The following is a 19,396-nucleotide window of genomic DNA, read 5'->3' on the forward strand; positions in this document are numbered from 1 at the left end:
CGAACGTGCTTCCTGTGCGCCGACCTGCCCCTCCTGAGTTACACCGAACACGCCAACTCTGCCCTTCACCCTCCAGCACCCATACATACACACGTGTCCTAAACCTGCGTGACCCTCCCCTCTCTCTCCTGGGCTTAGTTAGGGGCGAGCTGACTTCCCTTTGTGTACCATATGTTTGGATTCAGATCTGCACATTTTAAAAATTTTAAATTAGAATCGTGCTAGGGTTTGTACTAAAGTAAGCATGGAAAATGTTTGCTTCTAGTGCAGTGCTCACCATATAATAGGTAAGCATTTGTTAATCACCTGTTATATATGATATATATCATATGTGTATTTCACAAATGCCTGTGGGCAGATTGATTAAAAAACTCCCGAGTTACTGTGTCTAATGGATAAGTAATGAGCAAAACCTCAAGGGTTAATCGTGGGTTTGCAGTGGGAAGGTCATTTCAGTTCATGAGCCGGATTTACCCCAAAAAATAAATCTTTGAAAAAAGGAATTTGGTTCTAGAGCTTAGCATAGTACCTGGCACATAGGAGATTAATAAATGCTTATGTAAGGATCAACCTACATGATCATTTACTAGGTTTAAGTAGTCTATCCTTATATAGATATCCTGCATATAATAAGGGGTAAATTCCTTGAGGACAAGGAGGACTACCTAAATTATTCCCTCCCCCCAGGCCCGCTTCCAGTTTCTGTATACAATATATCTTTAATAAATGTGTTGTGTACAGAATTCTATTTAATTACTTTATCAGATATTGTAGGTGAGCAGCATACATTTCCTCTGTTGCGGCCATCCAATAACTTCTTGAAGTTTTCCGGGAATAAGGAGCTCATACAATAAAAATAATTTAATTTCTTTTATGACAATCTTTTTATTTTTCCCATTTAACAATTACAGTAATTACAACAATTTCTTAGTCAATTCTCATTAGAGTTCATCTTTTTTAGATTTCATTTTTGAGTAATTTTATTTTTCCCAATTATACATTAAAAACAATTTTAACATTCTTTTAAATCAGAATATTTTTCTTTCTATAGAACTAGCACTGGTGTCCTTACCATTTGAATCCATTGTTCCTAATTGTAAGGATCCAAAAAAGAGCAAATCTAATCTTTCTTTCAAATGCTAACTTGTCACTAATGCTCAGAGTCAGGAAAGAGGCAATATGGAATGATAGGGTGCCGGGATTCATCCTGGGGGTAAGTTGACCTAAAGAATCAGATCTCTTCTCGCTCTGTCAGGAAGAATCTCTAAAAATTTAGGGTAAGGCTGATGTGTAAGGTTTTCCTGAAGGGGCCTGATCATTAAAAAAAAAAAAACAAAAAACAAAAAACAAAAACGTGGTATACAAAGTGGATATCAAGTATAGAATACCTTTTTTTTTTTTTTTTTTTTTTTCATTTACTATCAGGGAAATGTATAAACCCAGAAGACTTATAAGTGCATATTAACATGCTTTAAAACAACAGCTATTCACAGCAGTTATGCCTTCTTGAAAGGTAAAGACAACTCAGTAGAATTGCTGAACAGATATTTAACCTTCACTTGGGATCTATATTATGTGAACTATTGAAGTTCCTTCAAGTTCAGGTTCCCTTCAAGTTCAGGATTATCAGTGGTTATCTTAATCTAAGAGTAATTATGGGGGAATGCCTCCTGCTGGGCAGTAGGCACTGATTCAGCTACCTAAGAATTTTCAGAAATAGCTTTTGCTAAACTTTGAAATGTCTCAGGATTAGAGGGAAAGAAAAGAAAAGAAGAGGCAGGTGGGAACTTAAATCCAGTCTCTGCTCCTCTCGATTACACATCTTCTCGCTGCAATATGACAAGCATTGCTAGTGGAAGAGGAGGTGGTAGGGAAAAGATTCCCACCTTGCTGGAAACTCACAGCACAGCGGGGATGGATGTGTCCTAAGAGCAGCCTGAATGAGAAAAGGGATTTGAAGCCTTTCTAGTTCTGCCTCTGATGAGAGGTTTTCCCCCTTACAGTTTGTCTTGAAAGGTACTCAGTGACTGGATACAACACCCGGTCTGTCAGTCATTCATTAAGCACCTACTATGTGCCACAGAAACCAATCAAAAGTTCTCTTCTCAACTAGGTGGAAGTGCCTGTACCTCAGCAAGAGACCAATGTGTGGTGAGTTCTCCAACTGTTGATCTCTCTGACTTCCTTTTAAGTCCTAACTAATAAAATTTTATTTTCTATAGGCCTAGCCCCTATTAATTCCAGTACGTTACCTCTTTTAATTATTTCCTCTTTATTTAGTATATCATTTGCTTTGTATATATCTATTTTTTGTGTCAGCTCCTCCCCCAGATTGTAAACTCCTTGAGATCAGGAATTGTTTTTTGCCTCTCTTAGGATCCCCAATTCTTTCTTAGAAGAACATCTAGCACATAGTGGATGTTTAAGCTGATGGACTGAAGCACTTGTACATCCTCGTGGAGCCAGAGCCCATGAGATCACCCCGGCCACATTTCATATATTTGGTGACACTGTCATGTACTTCCTTGCTCTTCAGAAGAAGCTCAAACCAGGTCTAAACAACTTTAAAAAGTTGTTTAATTGGTTCCTCCATCTCATATTTGCTGTCATTTGCCAAGTTTCTAAATTTCTACCATCTCAGCCATCTCATCTCTCATCCCTCTCATCTCATAGTCACTACCTTAGAAAAGTCCCTCATTTTTCCTTTATTGCAATGGCCTCATTAGTGTCCCTTTCTCGTCTCTCCTAATTCCAGTCCATTTCTATACTGCTGTCAAAGTAATTCTACTTGAGATTACCCACATCACTTCCCTACTCAATAAATTCCTTGAAGATTCTATTATCTGCCTCTAAGATAAAATGGAAGTTCCTCTGTTTAGCTTTTAAAGCCCTACATGGCTTGGCTTTGACCAACCTTTCCATCTTTAATGTCTATTACTCCATCTCCTGCATTGTGAGCCAGAAAAACTCTAGCTTTTTTTTTTCCTGTTTCTCACATATGACAGTCCATCTTTCCTCTCTGCCTGAAATACATCACCTTTGAATCTCCTTCTCAGAGATTTGTCTGTGGTGTGGCTCACTCATTATATTTTACATGTAGCCTTTCTGATTCCTCCGAAAGCTCCCCCCTCTCATACTGCTGTACAGTTATCAGCTTTGCATTTATTTGTATGTCTTGAGTATATGGTTCCTTAAGTATTTTAGTCTTCTCCATTAGAATGGAAATACCTTGAAGGTAGAGATTTATTCATTATTTTTGTATCCTTAGTGCTTAGCATAATGTGTAAAATAGGAGCTAAATATAGATGTATATATATAATATGTGTGTGTGTGTGTATATATATATAGATAGATAGATAGATAGATACATCTATCTATCTATCTATATACTTATACACATATATAAGCCCTGTAGGTATTTGTGTATATATACATATGTATATTTGTACATATGTATATTCAGATGTTTGTATACATTTTAATGTATGTATATATAGAGATATATCGCTATAAATATATAGAGATATATAAATATTGTTTATTAAGCTTCAGAGACTAATGTTCTAAAGCTTAGCATTAGCTAATCTGCTACAGCAATAGATTAGACTTGATGAGGGATGATGGGTGTGTCTTTGGAATGAAACTCACCAGAAATCACACTTTTAAAAATTTGACATTATAAAATACATATTTTGGGATGATGAAGATACCAATTATCTATAAATCAACCAAAAACATTGATTAAATCAAGCATTGTCTTAGATTTTGGGTATGCAAAGTCAAAAAATGAAGTGGTTCTGCCCTCAAGGACAATTCTATCAGATTTTTAAAAATGTGTTTTTATGTGAAATACAAACAAAACATTAAAAAGTAAATTGGGGTAGCACTAAATACTGAAGGATTGATGTAGAAGGTAGCATTTCAGAAATCTTTTTAAGGAAATCAGGGATTCTGAGATGCTGCAGTGGTAAGGATGGAGATTCCAGGCATGGGAGGAGGGAAGGAGGAAAGTCAGTGAATGCAGAGTCAAAGGGACAAGGATGGAGTGTTTTGTATGTGTGTGAGGAAGAGCAAGAAAGCCTGTCTGGTTGAACTGAAGAACAGAGAAAGGAAAATAGAATCTAGAACAAAGTTGGAAAGATTATTTGGAAAAGCTTGAAAAGCCAAAGAGGAGTTTCTAGTTGATCCTAAAGACAAGTCTTTGGAGTTTATGGAGTACAGAAATGTTATGGTCAAACCTATCATCTCCTTGGCAGCTGTATGAAAGAAGGATGGATCTCAACTCTCTGCAGCGCAGCTTTTGATGTCATCAATCAACTGAAATTGTATTCTCCAAAGTTATCAGTAATTTCTTAGTAGCTAGATCTAATGACCTCACCCTTCTTGATCTCTGTGCAGCATTTAACACTGTTGGTTTTTTCGATGCTCCTTTTAAGACTCTCTTACTGGACTTTCACTCAGGTCCCACCCACTCACATGGGTGTCCCCCAAGCCTCTGTCATGGCCAGATCCTCTTCTTCATTTCATTTCATTTGATCATCTGGGCTCCCATGGATTCAATTATATCTCTATGCTCATGATTTTAAATCTTATCTAATTGAACCTCCAATCTTATCTCCTACTTCACCTTCCCAATTGCCTATTGGGCATTTTGACTGAATATGTGATAGACATCTTCCTTTCATCATGTCGAAAAACCAATCATCTATCCTGACTGCCCCTTTCCTTTCTTCCTATTACTATCAAAGCACCACTACTGTCCCAGTTATTAAATGTGTAGTAGGCAATTGGAGCTCAGGAGAGAGAAGGGCTGAATATATTTTGACCAAGAAGTCCAACTGTGTGTAAGAGGTTTCTACAAGGCAGTAATCTTTGGCACTGATGTCAACACTTTATACTTACCTATTTTGCTTTTGTTTTATATTTATTCTACATATTTATATATACTAATGTTCTTTTTCCTGATAGGATGTAAACTGCTTGAGAGAAGGGATTGTTTCATTTCTTGTATTCATATCTTCTGTACCTAGCATAGTATCTTCCATATGATTAATAATTGCATATTGATTGAATATTGACAAGAATTCAGTGTAGATCACAATGTGTAAATTGTGTCAAAATATGAATGAAAATAATTGCACCAAATATATGGGAAATAATAGTAGCCATATTCTAAATTTAGTATTTTAAATTCAGATTCTGGGATCCTAATTAAAAATTTGCAAACAGGCAACTCTTTCACAATATTCCCATAATAGAGATTCCTGTACTGGTAGATTGCTTTTGATATCTCTTCAAACAGATATTTTTGTAACTTCTAGCTTCTTTCTATGCCATCCTGGAGAACTCCACCTTTTTCTGAGTCTTCAAGTGGGGCAAGAGTCTGGCTAATTAGTAATTGCATCTGCCTACAATTCTGTTTAGGGAATCTACCAAATATTAGCTAATAATAACCAACACCATATTCACTGCTTGCTACACAGAAGAAAGACATGGCTTCTACTCTCCCTTTATAACTAATGTATAAACATTATTCCAATTCATCCACTTTCTTCTTGCCAAACTAGACTTCAAGTTGTTTGCTATTTGGGTTTCATCTCCTCCTTGTGCACTTGCATAAATCTGAAATGGAGTCCTTACTCATCTCTGATTTTATCATCCTAATCATTCTTCAAAAATCAACTGAAGACCCACTTCTTCCATGAAATTTTTTCTGATTGCTTATCTGATTCCTTCAAGTCATCTGGTATCTGTATAGTTATTGCATCCTTGAAAGGAAGTTAGCAATTGTATTTTTGTTTTGCTAGAGTACCTTACACTCTTGATAATGTTTGGCAAAGTGCAATGGTCTACCAATGTGTAGGCACTCTGTGGCACTGATGCTACTAACTGGGATCCATGGCAAAGCTATTGGCAGCACTGATCACTCCCTGCAACATTCTTTTCTTTCTCCCCATTTGTCTCTCCTCGCTCTTCTCAAAAGTTTTTATTCTCTTTCTTCCTCACTATTCCCTTCTTTTCTTCTATTTCCTTTCTTTTATCTTTCCCTTTCTGTCAGTTCTATATTCCTTCTGCATAAGCCCATTGTTCTCTGCTCATTCTAGTCCTGTGATGTGGAATATTCATTGTGTTTTCCTTCTGAGGAGCTGGAGACAGGTCATAATATATGATCAGAGGTGCTGCATAGGACCTTAGAGACCAATTGTTTTTTACCCTCTCTTGAGAACAGTGTCTAAATCATGTCTCTTAGATAACATCATAGTCCAGAAAGCAGAACTTGAAGGATGTTCATTTCACTGTCACATAGATCACTGCATTGATTATTCACGGATTTTTTCTGTCAGTTCAGAAAAATAGCCCCAAACTTGCAGCATATCATGTTCCCACCCCATACCACTGGGGGGTTGTTGCTAATATTATTGTTTATAATGTGAAATTATCTTGTTATATCTTAGAATTAGAATTATGGTAGTATTGTTGTTGCTGAATCATGTATATAGTTTACAATTATTTCCCTTTTCATGTTTGCCAACTCACAGTATCTATAATCTAGGAATATACTGTAGTTCTTAAGAAATATTATCAGAAATATTATTTGCTAGTATAGAGCTGTTTGCTTCAGTTCACCTTTGCTAGTGGGAAAAAGACTTTCCAATCGTTTTATTAGGAAAATAAGAACTTGACACTGGAGACTTTGAGTTACCTCCTCCCACATTAGAAAAAGTTAATACTTTAATACTAATGATTTCAAAACCTGGATTTCAGCTCTATGTTCCACCAAACCAGTTCTCTAATTTTGTTGAACTTACCAGTTTAATAAAACTGATTCCTTTTATCACTCATTCACTATATTTTTCATGAACTTGACCAATGGATTGTCTTAATTGTCCTTTAGTTCAATCGATTTAATTGACTAGTTAGTTAAGTCAATTCCCTGAAATTTGGTTTTGGGCCAAGATTAAGTCAAATTCATTATTTTATTTTATTTTTTAAAAAAGTAATAAAATACAAGTATTTCATTTAAAGAGCAGTTAGGTGGCACAGTAGAGATAGTGTTGAGCCTGGGGTCAGAAAGATCTGAGTTCAAATTTAGCTTCAGACACTTACTAGCTGTGTTACTTAATTCTATTTTGTCTCAATTTCCTCATCTATAAAATGAGTTGGAGAAAGAAATGGTAAAACACTTCAGTATCTTTGCCAAGAAAACCCCAAATGGGGTCATGACTGAAACAACTAACCAACAACATCTAATTTAAGCATATAGGGTAATTTAACAGTAGACATTTAGAGCTTTATCAAAGTGTAAATTTAAGGAAATGTTCAGAACATACAAATGAAGAGTGTGTGTGTGTGTGTGTGTGTGTGTGTGTGTGTGTGTCTCCCTCTGTGTGTATGTAGATATGTGGTAACTCCACTCTGGAGAAGATCCGAAGTTTTGCTGAACTTATATCCAGAACAAAAACTGATGGTGTAAAGAAAACCAGCCCAAAGAGGAGAAAAATTAAATTTGTGAGTGGAATACGGGCATATGAAAGAAGTATAATTCTGCAAATTAGGAAAGTTACTGCTTTAATTTCCATTCATTCATTTTCAGTTTATCTTTAATTAAGTAATTAGTTCTCTACAAAAAATTTGTGGGAAAACATATACAAGACTGCTCAGAATAAGAAGAAGAATTGAGTTCAAATTCTGCCTCAAACACTTATTAGCTATATAACTGTGGGAAAGTTACTTAGTGTCCTCTGGCCCTCAGTTTATCAGTGAAATGAAGGGGTTGGAGTCGGGCCATTTTCAGCTCTCGATTTATGATCATATACGTAGGATTTATAACCTATATTAAGAGAGGGATTGCCCATAAGATCATAGATATAGGACATAGGAAAACAAGAAAAAGTTTCTCAGAGTAGACAATAGCATTATGATCTTCTCATGTATTTAGGCTTAAAAACATTCTTACAAATTTGGAGGAGGGTTGGATTAAAAAAAAAAAAAACCTAACACTTTTTTTTAAAGGGAATGGAGCTGACTACATCTTAATTACCTAGATTCATACCTTTAATGGGGTTGAGGACTTGTATTGTGTAAAATACATGGCTTGGATAAAAGAGTTGAGTTCTATTTATGGCTCCATAATTTACTAATTGAATTACCTTGGGAAGTTACTGAGTCCTAGCTATAAAATGGGAATAATTATAATAAGCTTAGAGATGCTAGAAACTTTAAAATCCTATAATGGAACCCCTAACTTTTTCAGTAAGAAAATTTAAGTAAATTAAGTAAAGTAAGTAAGGAAATTAAGTAAAATATAAGTAAAGAGAGACTGTTATTTATCCATGGTCACACAGGTAGTAAGAGGAAAAACTCACTATTCAAATCTAGATTTTCCAATTCCAAATCTCACCATAGCATTGGTAGTATAGTGGTTAGCATAGCTGCCTTCCAAATCTCACTATGAGATGTGGAAAACACTTCTGAAATGGAAAAGTGCTGTAAAAATTTAAGGTATTATTATTTATTCCCAATGACATGGCATTTCTGGATTGCAAAAAAGTGATAATGTGAGTAATTAATTGTTTTGTCTTTTTATTTTTTTTCATTAGATTGTAAGCTTATTGAGGGCAGGATTGCGTATCTGGTGCTTAACACATCTAACACATAGTAGGTACTTAATGTATATAATTCTCTGTCAAATTCTTTTATTTAGAATATATGAGAATATGTGGTTACCACTGCTGTAGTATCTTCCAAGTTTGAATTGAGGTACTTAGAACACAACTCTCCAGGATCACAATGCAGGCAGTTTATTAACCTTCATATCCTTTAGTGTAATTACTGGATGGTGATAAAGGTTCAAGGTGTGTCTCAGAGAACTTTGGTTCTTCACCTTCATCTCAGATTGTTGTTATTGGGCAGATTCACAGGGACCATGTGGGGAGGGGACCTCAGGGAGGTAGCCTGCCCCTTATTAATCACCAGGGCTTTGTAGTTAGGAAAGATCACTAACTTTGCATACCTGGATTAGATGACGTTTGCCAAACGAACTATAATTACCTAAATGAAGCTAACAACCAGTTATTAGACCCATAGATGGGTCAATCAGTGACCAAACATGAACTCTCTTTTCTTTTCTTTTTTTAATAAAGCTTTTTATTTTCAAAACATATGCACAAATAATTTGACAACATTGACCCTTGCATAGTCTTGTGTTTCAGATTTTCTCCTTCCTCCCATTCTCTCCCCTAAATGGCAAGCAATTCAATATATGTTAAACATGTTAAAATATATGTTAAATCCAATATGTATAAATATATTTATGCAATTCTCTTGCTGCACAAGAAAAATCAGATCAAAAAAGAAAGTAAATGGAACTCTCTTTTCTTACCTTGGGCCTAGCAATAGTCAGACCCTATAGTTACCAGCATGATGATAGTGAACAACTTCAGGTAAGTATTGTCTATGGACTCTCTATGGACTTGTCTATGGACTCTCTAGCTTCACTTTGACAAATATATATGTTCCAGAGAAGAAAACTTACTAGTTCTTCCTCTTATTAATTCTGACGTTGTCAGTGAGCTAAAGATTTTTCTTGGTCAAGAAATTTAAAACCCCTTGTGCCCTTCTACTATAAAATGGAACTAATAAATGGTAAACATATTGCATATATATATATATGTTAATGAGCATTGACAAATGTTTGGAAAGCTACAAGTGAATGATGCTATATAAAAATATATCATTAATTCATGGACTTTTTACATCTCTCTTGAGTATCTCAAAACACGTCTTGGATATTAATTCTCAAGGGCTCATTTCAAGGTGGACATACAAGGGATTTGTACCCTTTAATACCTTTATTATATAAGACTCTCAGATAATCACAGAAATACAAGCTCTCAAAGATAGAAATGGCCATTTAGTTCACCCTATATATGAACATTTTTACAACACCCCCACGAGGTTCTCCATCTTACACTTCAAGATTTTTAGTTAAGGGGGACCTACTATCTTTCAAGGAAACACATTTCATTGGAAGATAATTTTTTTCTTAGTGGAAGCAAAATTATCAATATTTTAATTTCTGCCTTTGGCTTCTAGTTCAGTATTGTGGAAACAAGTTGAACCCAACTTTCTTTGAGCTAGATCAGAGAAATAATGGCTTATATCTGTATAGAACTTTAAAATATACAGAGGTACATAACCCAAATATAGCTATTCCCATTTTATGTGTGAGGAAATTGACAATCACATGTGACTCAGGGATATTATTTACACGTTGCACTATTCAAAGATCTTCCACAATTCCTTTACTGTCTCCCAGAAAAAAGCAGCTAGGTGGCAAAGTGCCAGATCTAGGGTCAGGAAGAATCATCTTCCTGAGTTCGAATTTGGCTGTAGACACTTACTAGCTGTGTGGCACTGGGCAGATCACTTCACCCTGTTTGCCTCAGTTTCCTTATCTGGAAAATAAGATGGAGAAGGAAATGGCAAACGACTTCAGTAACTTTGCCAAGAAAACCCCAGATGGGTTCATGAAGACCCATACATGACTGAAACAACTGAACAAGAACTCCTAATAAAGGATAAAAATCCAAATATCTGGGCATAGGGTTCATGCTTAATAGTAACAGATAAGGGAATTGATGAAAAAAATGCAAACAAAGGTGGCTTAGCTGTACCAGACCTAAATCTATATTATAAGTCAGCGGTTATCAAAACCATTTGATACTGGCTAAGAAATAGAGTGGTTGATCAGTGAAATAGGTTAGGTTCACAGGACAAAATAGTCAATGACTATAATAATCTAGTGTTTGACAAACCAAAGACCCAAGTTTTTGGTATAAGAATTCACTATTTGACAAAAACTGCAGGGAAAATTGGAAAACAGAATGGCAAAAAGTAGGCATTGACCAACACCTAACACCCTATACCAAGATAAGGTCAAACTGTGTTCATGAATTAAACATAAAGAGTGATATTACAAGCAAATTAGGAGAACAAGAGATAGTCTACCCCTCAGATCTATGGAGAAGGAAGGAATTTGTGGCCAAAGAAGAACTAGAGAACATGATAAAATGCAAAATGGATAATTTTGATTATATTAAATTAAAAAGGTTTTGTACAAACAAAACCAATCCAGATAAGAGTAGAAGTAAAGCAGAAAACTGGGGAAAACATTTTACATCTAAAGGTTCAGATAAAGGCTTCATTTCTAAAATTATAGAGAATTGACTCAAATTTATAAGAATATAAGCCATTCTTCAATTGATAAATGGTCAAATGATTGGAACAATTTTCAGATGAAGTAATGAAAAACATTTCTATTGGATGAAAAAATACTCTAAATCAGTATTGATCAGGGAAATGCAAATTAAGACAACTTTGAGGTATCACCACACACCTCTCAGTTTGATTAAGATGACAGGAAGATATAATGTTAAATGTTGGAGGGAATGTGGGAAAATTGGGAAACTAATACATTGTTGGTGGAGTATTACTGATCCAACATTCTGGAGAGCAATTTGGAACTATGCCCAAAGGACTATTAAACTGTGCATACTCTTTGATCCATCAGTGTCTCTACTAGGCTTGTATCCCAAAGAGATCTTTAAAAAGGTCCTTAAAAAAGGACTCATATGTGCAAAAATGTTTGTAGCAACCCTTTTTAAAGTGGCAAGAAACTGGAAATTGAGTGGATGCCCATCATATGGGGAATGGGTGAACAAGTTATGGTATATGAATGTAATGGAATATTATTGCTCTATAAGAAACAACCAGCAGGATGATTTCAGAGAGACTTGGAGAGACTTATATGAATTGATGCTAAATGAAGTGAATAGAATCAAGAGAACATTGTACATGGCAACTACAAAATTATGTGATGATCAACTGTGATGGACGGGGCCCTTTTCAGCAGTGAGGTGATTCAGACTAGTTCCAATAGACTTGTCATAAATCTACACTGAGAGAGAAGACTGTGAGGACTGAGTGTAGATCACAATATAGTATTTTGTTATTGTTGTTTGCTTGCTTTTTGTTTTTTTTTTTCCCCTTTTTGATTTTTCTTGTGCAGCATAACTGGAAATATATATACAAGGGGCAGCTAGATGGTACTCTAGAGTCAAGAGGACCTGAGTTCAAATCTAACTTCAGACACTTAACAGCACCTAGCTGTTACATAAATCATTTAATCCCAATTGTCTCGTAAAACAAACAAACAAAAACTAAAACAACCCAAACGGAAATATACATAGAAGAATTGCACATATTTAATATTTTAATATATATTGAATTATTTGCTCTCTGTAGAAGGGAGGGGGTGGAGGAAAGGAAGGGAGAAAAATTTGGAACACAAGGTTTTGCAAGGGTGAATACTGAAAACTATCTTTGCATATATTTTGAAAATAAAAAGCTATTATTTTTTAAAAATAGGTAATATTTACATGGTGCTTTAAGAAGTACAAAGTGATTTTTCACATTGTATCTATTTCATTTGATTCTCTGAGAAAAGTGATTATTTCCCTTTCATATTAATAACATTAATTAATAACTAATTTGATTGTTAAAAAAAAGTTCTAAGTTTAGACTAATTGAAAAATTCTTGCTTATTGTATTTACCTAGATACATTTGAGAAGATGTGAATTCTCCCTATTGTCAGACAGGTGATATGGAAATGGATAAAAATCTTTAACCAAGACTTGGACAATCCATGTCATTTACCCCCAATATACTCATTGGAACATAACTCTGGCACTCATTATAATAATCATTCTCTAATTGTAAATCAATCAAAGTTGATTGCCATTCTCAGGAACATTTCCTCTTCCAATGGCATGCAACTCAATTGTGAGCCTACTTCCATAAGAGGTTTTTGACATTTGAGGGTATCACTGACCCCTTTTTATTCATAAAAATGCTAGCCTTATTAATAAAATTATTAAATTATCCAGAAATTATGTCTCTCAAACTTTTTAAATGTCGTATTTTACAAAACCTATGAGCTATGTACTATGGCTATTAGCATCTCCATTTTCCAGATGACATAAGTTAAGTAACTTACCTATGAAATCTAGTAAATATCAGAAACAAGACTCAATCCTATCTCCTGATTGAATATCCAGAACTCTTTCCACCTATCACTGAATTATATTCAGTGCTCTTTCTTCAAATCAGGTAGAACAGCAAAATAAAGTTTCCACCACTGCCTGTGGAAGATTTATTTACCATATGAAGTTCAACAGAAAAATAACATGCAGCCAGTGAGAGAATGGGGGATAGTTATTCTGGTTCAGTTAAATAGGATGATGAAAAGCTTTGTTTTTAGTACTCTGGTACTGAAATGCCATGTTCTTCAAAAAAGAAAAAGTGGTCACCTTAGCCATTAAATAAATAGCATCTTCTCCCTTATTAGATCAGATTGTTTGTGTGCTTTAGTGGAAAGAACTCTGGTTTAGGAGTCAAGAGACCCAAATTTTAGTTTTCTCTGCTAGTAATTCACTTAATCTCTAAATCTTGGTTTCTTTTCTTTCTTTTTTAATTTAGTATTTTTCCCCAATTACATGTAAAAACCAAATTTTAACTTCTATATTTGAAAAACGAGAGTACCAAGTTCTTCAATGAAACAAGCAATTTAATATAAATTATACATGTGCAATCATACAAAACTGAAAAAACATGTTTCCATATTGGTCATTTCTCTAATCAAAAGTGATTTAGAGCACTTCTTTATATGATTATAAATAACTTTGATTACTTTGAAAGTTGCCTGCTTTTTAGGTCCTTTGATCATTTATCAATTGGGGAATAGCTCTTATTTTTAATCTTAGTTTCTTCATATATAAAATGGAGTGATAATCTAAGTGATCTACAAAATTTCTTCCAGATCTACAATTCCAGGGTCTAATTTGAATATTGTTGATTTGTTTCTGTCATGTCCAATTCTTTGTGATCCCATTTGGGATTTACTAGGCAAAGATAACAGTGATTTGCCATTTCCTTCTCCAGCTCATTTTCCAGATTAGGAAACTAAGGTTTATGAGCTTAAGTGACTTGCCCAGAGTCATACAGCTCATAAATTTCTGAGGCAAGATTTGAACTTAGGAAAATGAGTCTCCTGACTCCAGGCCTGGCATTTTATCCATAGGCTGCCTAGGTATTCTGATTTGGGTAATAAACTGAGAACAGGTCATTGTGCATAATTTTCAGCAGTGAAGCAGGTAGGTGGCTAGTGGATAGAGTAACAAACCTCCAAACAGTAATATATGAATTCAAATCCTCTCTCACAGATACTTATTCATTGTTTGAATCTAAGTAAATCACTTAATCTCTGTTTGCAGTTTTTTGCAGCTGTAAAATGTGGGTGTAAATAGCAACTGCTTTCCAAGAATTGTTTTGTGACTCAAATGAGATAATATTGGAAAAGTGCTTTTCAAACCTTAAAAGGGTATATAAATGCTAGCTATTATTAGCAATCTTTTAACTACACCCCTTTATAGGAGAGCACATATCCTATCTAATGCAAAAACAAATCCTTGAAACTTCAGGAGGAAGAATGTATGTAATATAAATATTTGAGTTAGAGGGAGAAGAGGGAATAATCATTATATAATACCTAGTGAGTTAGGCACTTTTTATAAATAGTATCTCATTTGATTCTCATAACAATCCCACCTGCCTCTAACCTGGTCAGGACATTTAACTCCTGCTAATGAAATGTAGCAACACATATTTAATTAGAATAGCTGAAGCAGAACCTTATCCTTAATTCCTCTGAAAATCAAGGAAGAAATCATATAATTAGCATGTGTTCACTTTAGACAACAGCCACATACTTGAAAAATTATATGGCATAGTAGGATAGTTCCCTATGGATTTAGGGTCAGGATGGGTGACCTTAGACACCCTCTCTGGCCCTCAGTTCCTCATTTGTAAAAGGAGGTGGTTGGGACTGTATGACTTCTAAAGTCCCCTTCAGCTCTTAATCAATGATCCCATGAAATCTAACTTTTGTAAATAGATTTATGTGCTTAATTCACAGACTCATAGCAGAAGGGACCTCAAGAGATCATTTGGACCATCTTTTCTTTTTGAGGTTCCTTTCAGTATCTATTTTGAAGATGAAGTGAACTAGGGAGAGTCACAAAGTGAATAACTGGCAGGAGCACTCACTATGTGAAGGCACCCTCAGGGAACTCTTTTGTAAAATCTTTGTAGCTACCTAATATACCTATTTTATGTTTGAATTTTTTAAAACAGGGAATATCTTCTTGATAAATTAATTGATTTTAAAATCTAAATGATCTAAAACAAACCTAAAATCAATTTATTTATCAAGAAGATATTCCCTGTTTTAAAAAATTTATTTAATAATTCTTGATGAAAAACTAAATTGTTCTTTAGAATAATTGTTCATTAGAAACCTAAAACAATTTTAATAGTTCTTCATCAAGAACTTCTTGATGAAGAAGTACTAAATAAATTGTTTTAGAAACCGAAGGCCAATTTGAAGGGGAAAATGTCTTGTTGACAACAAAAACTCGTATTATCCCTTCATTTTTGTTGATATCCTGTAACGTCAAGATTAGCTAGGACCCTGGAGATCTGCCCCTAACTTTGACACCATAGAATATCAAGATATTGAGGAAGAGGAAAAGATCTGCCTACTTTCATCATCTCTGTGCTAAATCATATGCCTTCCTCTTTCTCTCTGCCTGTGCCTTTTTCATCTCTATCTCTGTTTCTACAGAGGCATATCTCCTAAAATCATGCTACCAGTTTCCACTATTAAAAAATAGTTTCTTAGATCTAATGGGCAAAATTTTTAAAAGTAGAAATATCTCCCAGGAAAACGATTACATCTTATAAGTGGTTCATAGTCACTGATATTTTAGAGTGATTTTTTTAAAAAATCAGATTGTTTTGCTCCTGTCAACAGAAATTCTAACAGAGTATCCTGCCCTGAGGGAATAGGAGTGCTAATATTTGCCAGAATGATGAGACACTGCTTGGGGAAGGTTGGCCTGAGGGAGAGATAGTCCATCCAGTGGGCAATAGATGTAGAGATGAGGGTTACAAGAAATGAGAGAGGTATAAAGAAAAGGGAAGTCTCATTGAACCAAAGATAAATTTCATAGTTCTACCTGGCGGTTGGCCATGCATGGCAAATAACAAACAAATTTAATCTTTTATTTGAGATCAGGACAAGTCTGGGCAATTTATACCTAGGCAGTTTGATTATGTTTTCCCTCTTCTGTTTATGATACTTTTACCTCTCCTTGGGATATTCATGTCAAAGCACTGAGATTTTACAAGAACCACCCCCCTCATATTGGGACATAACCACAATGGACCGTTTGGGAACCCAAGACTCCAGCTAGAAAATCCTTTTCCTCCTAGTAATACTCCCTCCTCCCAGAATTTATATTTATGTTTTTCCTAGGAATTATTTCTGGTGCCCCAGCTGTACAAATTCTCACATTAGATTTTGACTCACATCCATTGTACACAAATGGTTATCGCCAAGCCCATACATGAAGACTTTCCGGTTTGGCAGAACCTGCCAAGGCTTGTGCTCTTCTGGTACAGCCTTTGTGAACCTAAAATCACCTCCACACCACAAGCCAGCCAAATAGGATTTTAATGGATGCATATCAAAGAAATTTTAATGTCAGCATTGTGACACATATAAAAATAATATCTGTTAACTATCACTGCACAGTCCTGTTCTAGGTACAGAGGGGAATGTAAAGTTGCAAAAAATAAGTTATTCAGCTAGGTGGTAAGGTACATTGAATGGTAGACTTAAGAGTCAGGAAGATCCAAGTTCAAATCCTCCTTTTAATGGACAAGTTTGATACTTTTAGCCTAAGTTTTCTCATCTGTAAAATGGGGCTAATAATAGCACCCACCTCCCAAGGTAATTATGAGGATCAAATGAAATTACAAATATAAAGTGACTTGCAAGCCTTGAAGTGTGAGAAATGGATTTGTTTTCCATAGTTATGAAAATTAAATTAGAAAACCAAAACCCACAAGGACATCAAAGAATAATCAAAGGTGGAGGTTACATTACCCCTTCTAGAATGTCAGCTCCTTTGGGACAGGAGCTGGCTATGTAATGAGAGATGGAGATTCACATTGTGTAATTTCTATAATATCCAATTAAGGGGGAATCAGGAAAGGGACTTGTACTTCAGGAGAGGAAATAAAATGCTGCTTTTGGAGTTTCAAAGGTCTACTCTTCTAGGTACCCATTCTTGCAAGAATTTAAATAAATCTTCCCTGAATTCCTTGATGGAGTTCTTGCTAAGACATTTCGTTTCTTACAAATGGAGGCTCGTCCTGGATCCAGGCATTATGAGTTGGAGGTGAGATGGCCCATAGGTAGATTTTATAGGGACAGGACTGGGATTCCCCACAGGGCATGGCAAAGTGAAACTGCTGGAGACCCCTACAGAGGGTGGGTCTCAGGGGTTTGATATAACTTGGATTTCAGTCTGAACCACCTCCCCAAAGTTAAACTGATCTCTATCAGTGCCTTCTCCTTGCCTGCCTCAGGGACTCTTCTGAGGGTTTTTGATTGGAATTTTTGTTAATCTGAAATTTAGAGTGGAAAACTGTATATTAGTTATTTGTATGATCTGATGGCTTGGGAAGGTGAAGGGCTTACTTAGTCTATCCTTCCCTCATTGAGTGTGGTTGCTCCTTAGAAATGAGAAAACAAACCCACTTACTGGAGCTCACCCTCCCAACCTCAGCCCCCAGCTCCTATTAAATGAAGTTCCTCTAACATTAATTGCTGCTATTGTTTAAAGAAATAGCTTGTGTTTACACAGTGTTAATAACTTCGAATTTGTTTTTATTTTTCAAATCTGTGATTGTTTTAAGCCAGTCATTTGTGATGCTGTAGCAAAGGTTCTATTGCTCAACATCACAAGGAACTTTAAATTAAATTTGTTAGAGAATTCTCTGAAAATGATTACTCCTACTAAGGTCTCCATCTGTCTTCAGCAGAATTATTTAGCATTTATTTAAATGCATCATGCTCTCACTGTTTAAGGAATATGATAACAAATATGATCTAGCAGGGGTCCTCAAACTTTTTAAATAGGGGGCCAGTTCACTATCCCTCAGACTGTTGGAGGGCCGGACTATAGTAAAAACAAAAACTTTGTTTTGTGGGCCTTTAAATAAAGAAACTTCATAGCCCTGGGTGAGGGGGATAAACGTCCTCAGCTGCTGCATCTGGCCTGCGGGCCATAGTTTGAGGACCCCTGATCTATAGCTTTCTTGAAGTACCTAGACCAGAAATTCAAACTGCACCCAGTTTTGGCTGTAATCTGCAGGTACATGGGACAGATAGTTTAAGATCTAAAACTTCTGATTAGTGAAATTTGGTATTGAGATGAAATCTCTTGGGATTATAACTGATACTGTTTTGAGTCTTGAATTTGGGAATGATTATCTGATACAATTAAGTTAGTAACACATCATTTGAGATTTGAGTTGGCTACAAGGTGGGATTGTCACTACATGTTTGGCTGGTTTATTGACCTCAGGCTGAGGCCCTGAAGGATCAGTTTTGATGCTATGATAATCGTGCTCCTACTTTTTCCTCTTATAGCAAATTTCTATAATCAGAGTAAGTGGTCAATAGAAGCCATAAGCACAATTCAAATATGTAATATTTTCCTGTTTTTCAAACTTAAAATATGTAATCATTATTTCTTAAATAATTAGGTATATGGCCTAATCATCTATCTGTTACTAGATGTTTATGTTTGTATGAAATAAGGTCCTTAAATGTTTCAGATAATGTAAGAACAATTGATACAACTGTCTGTAGGACCTGTTATTTTATTGATTATTGAAACTAAAGCTGAAACATCTTTAGTATGGCTTAGAGAAGAAGATTTTAATGTACTGAAGTTTTCTTACAGGGATGTAATTTGTGGAATTATTTTGTTTTCATCAATGGGAAAGCCATTTTTATTTGTTTGTTAGTAATGTGGGAATAACATTTATTTGCATAGTGTGTCCTGTGATACAAATACATTTTCTTTTGAATAATTTATATGAAAACACCTGTGAAGGAAGGATTTTGTGAATACCTCTCTTATTCTGATGGGATTCCCCTTTCTCAAAATTGCTTTTGAGTTACAATGTAGTCCTTACTATATTACTACAAAGAGATGATGCTTAACTAGCTATTTACAGAATTTTCAGGAAAGAGATGAGCACAGGTCCCAAGAATTAGGGTTCTGCTCTTAGTGCTCTCTCATGCTATCTCTCCAGTTATCTTCCTCCAGACTTTGAGCAATTCACCTTCAAATGTTTAGCACTAGGCAGCATTCAAGGTGAATGGACCCCAAAGTACCCAGTGTCTGTGTGGGTTCCCTA

The sequence above is a fragment of the Sarcophilus harrisii genome, chromosome 5 (genome assembly GCF_902635505.1).
Source record: "Sarcophilus harrisii chromosome 5, mSarHar1.11, whole genome shotgun sequence".
Lineage (NCBI taxonomy): Eukaryota > Metazoa > Chordata > Mammalia > Dasyuromorphia > Dasyuridae > Sarcophilus > Sarcophilus harrisii.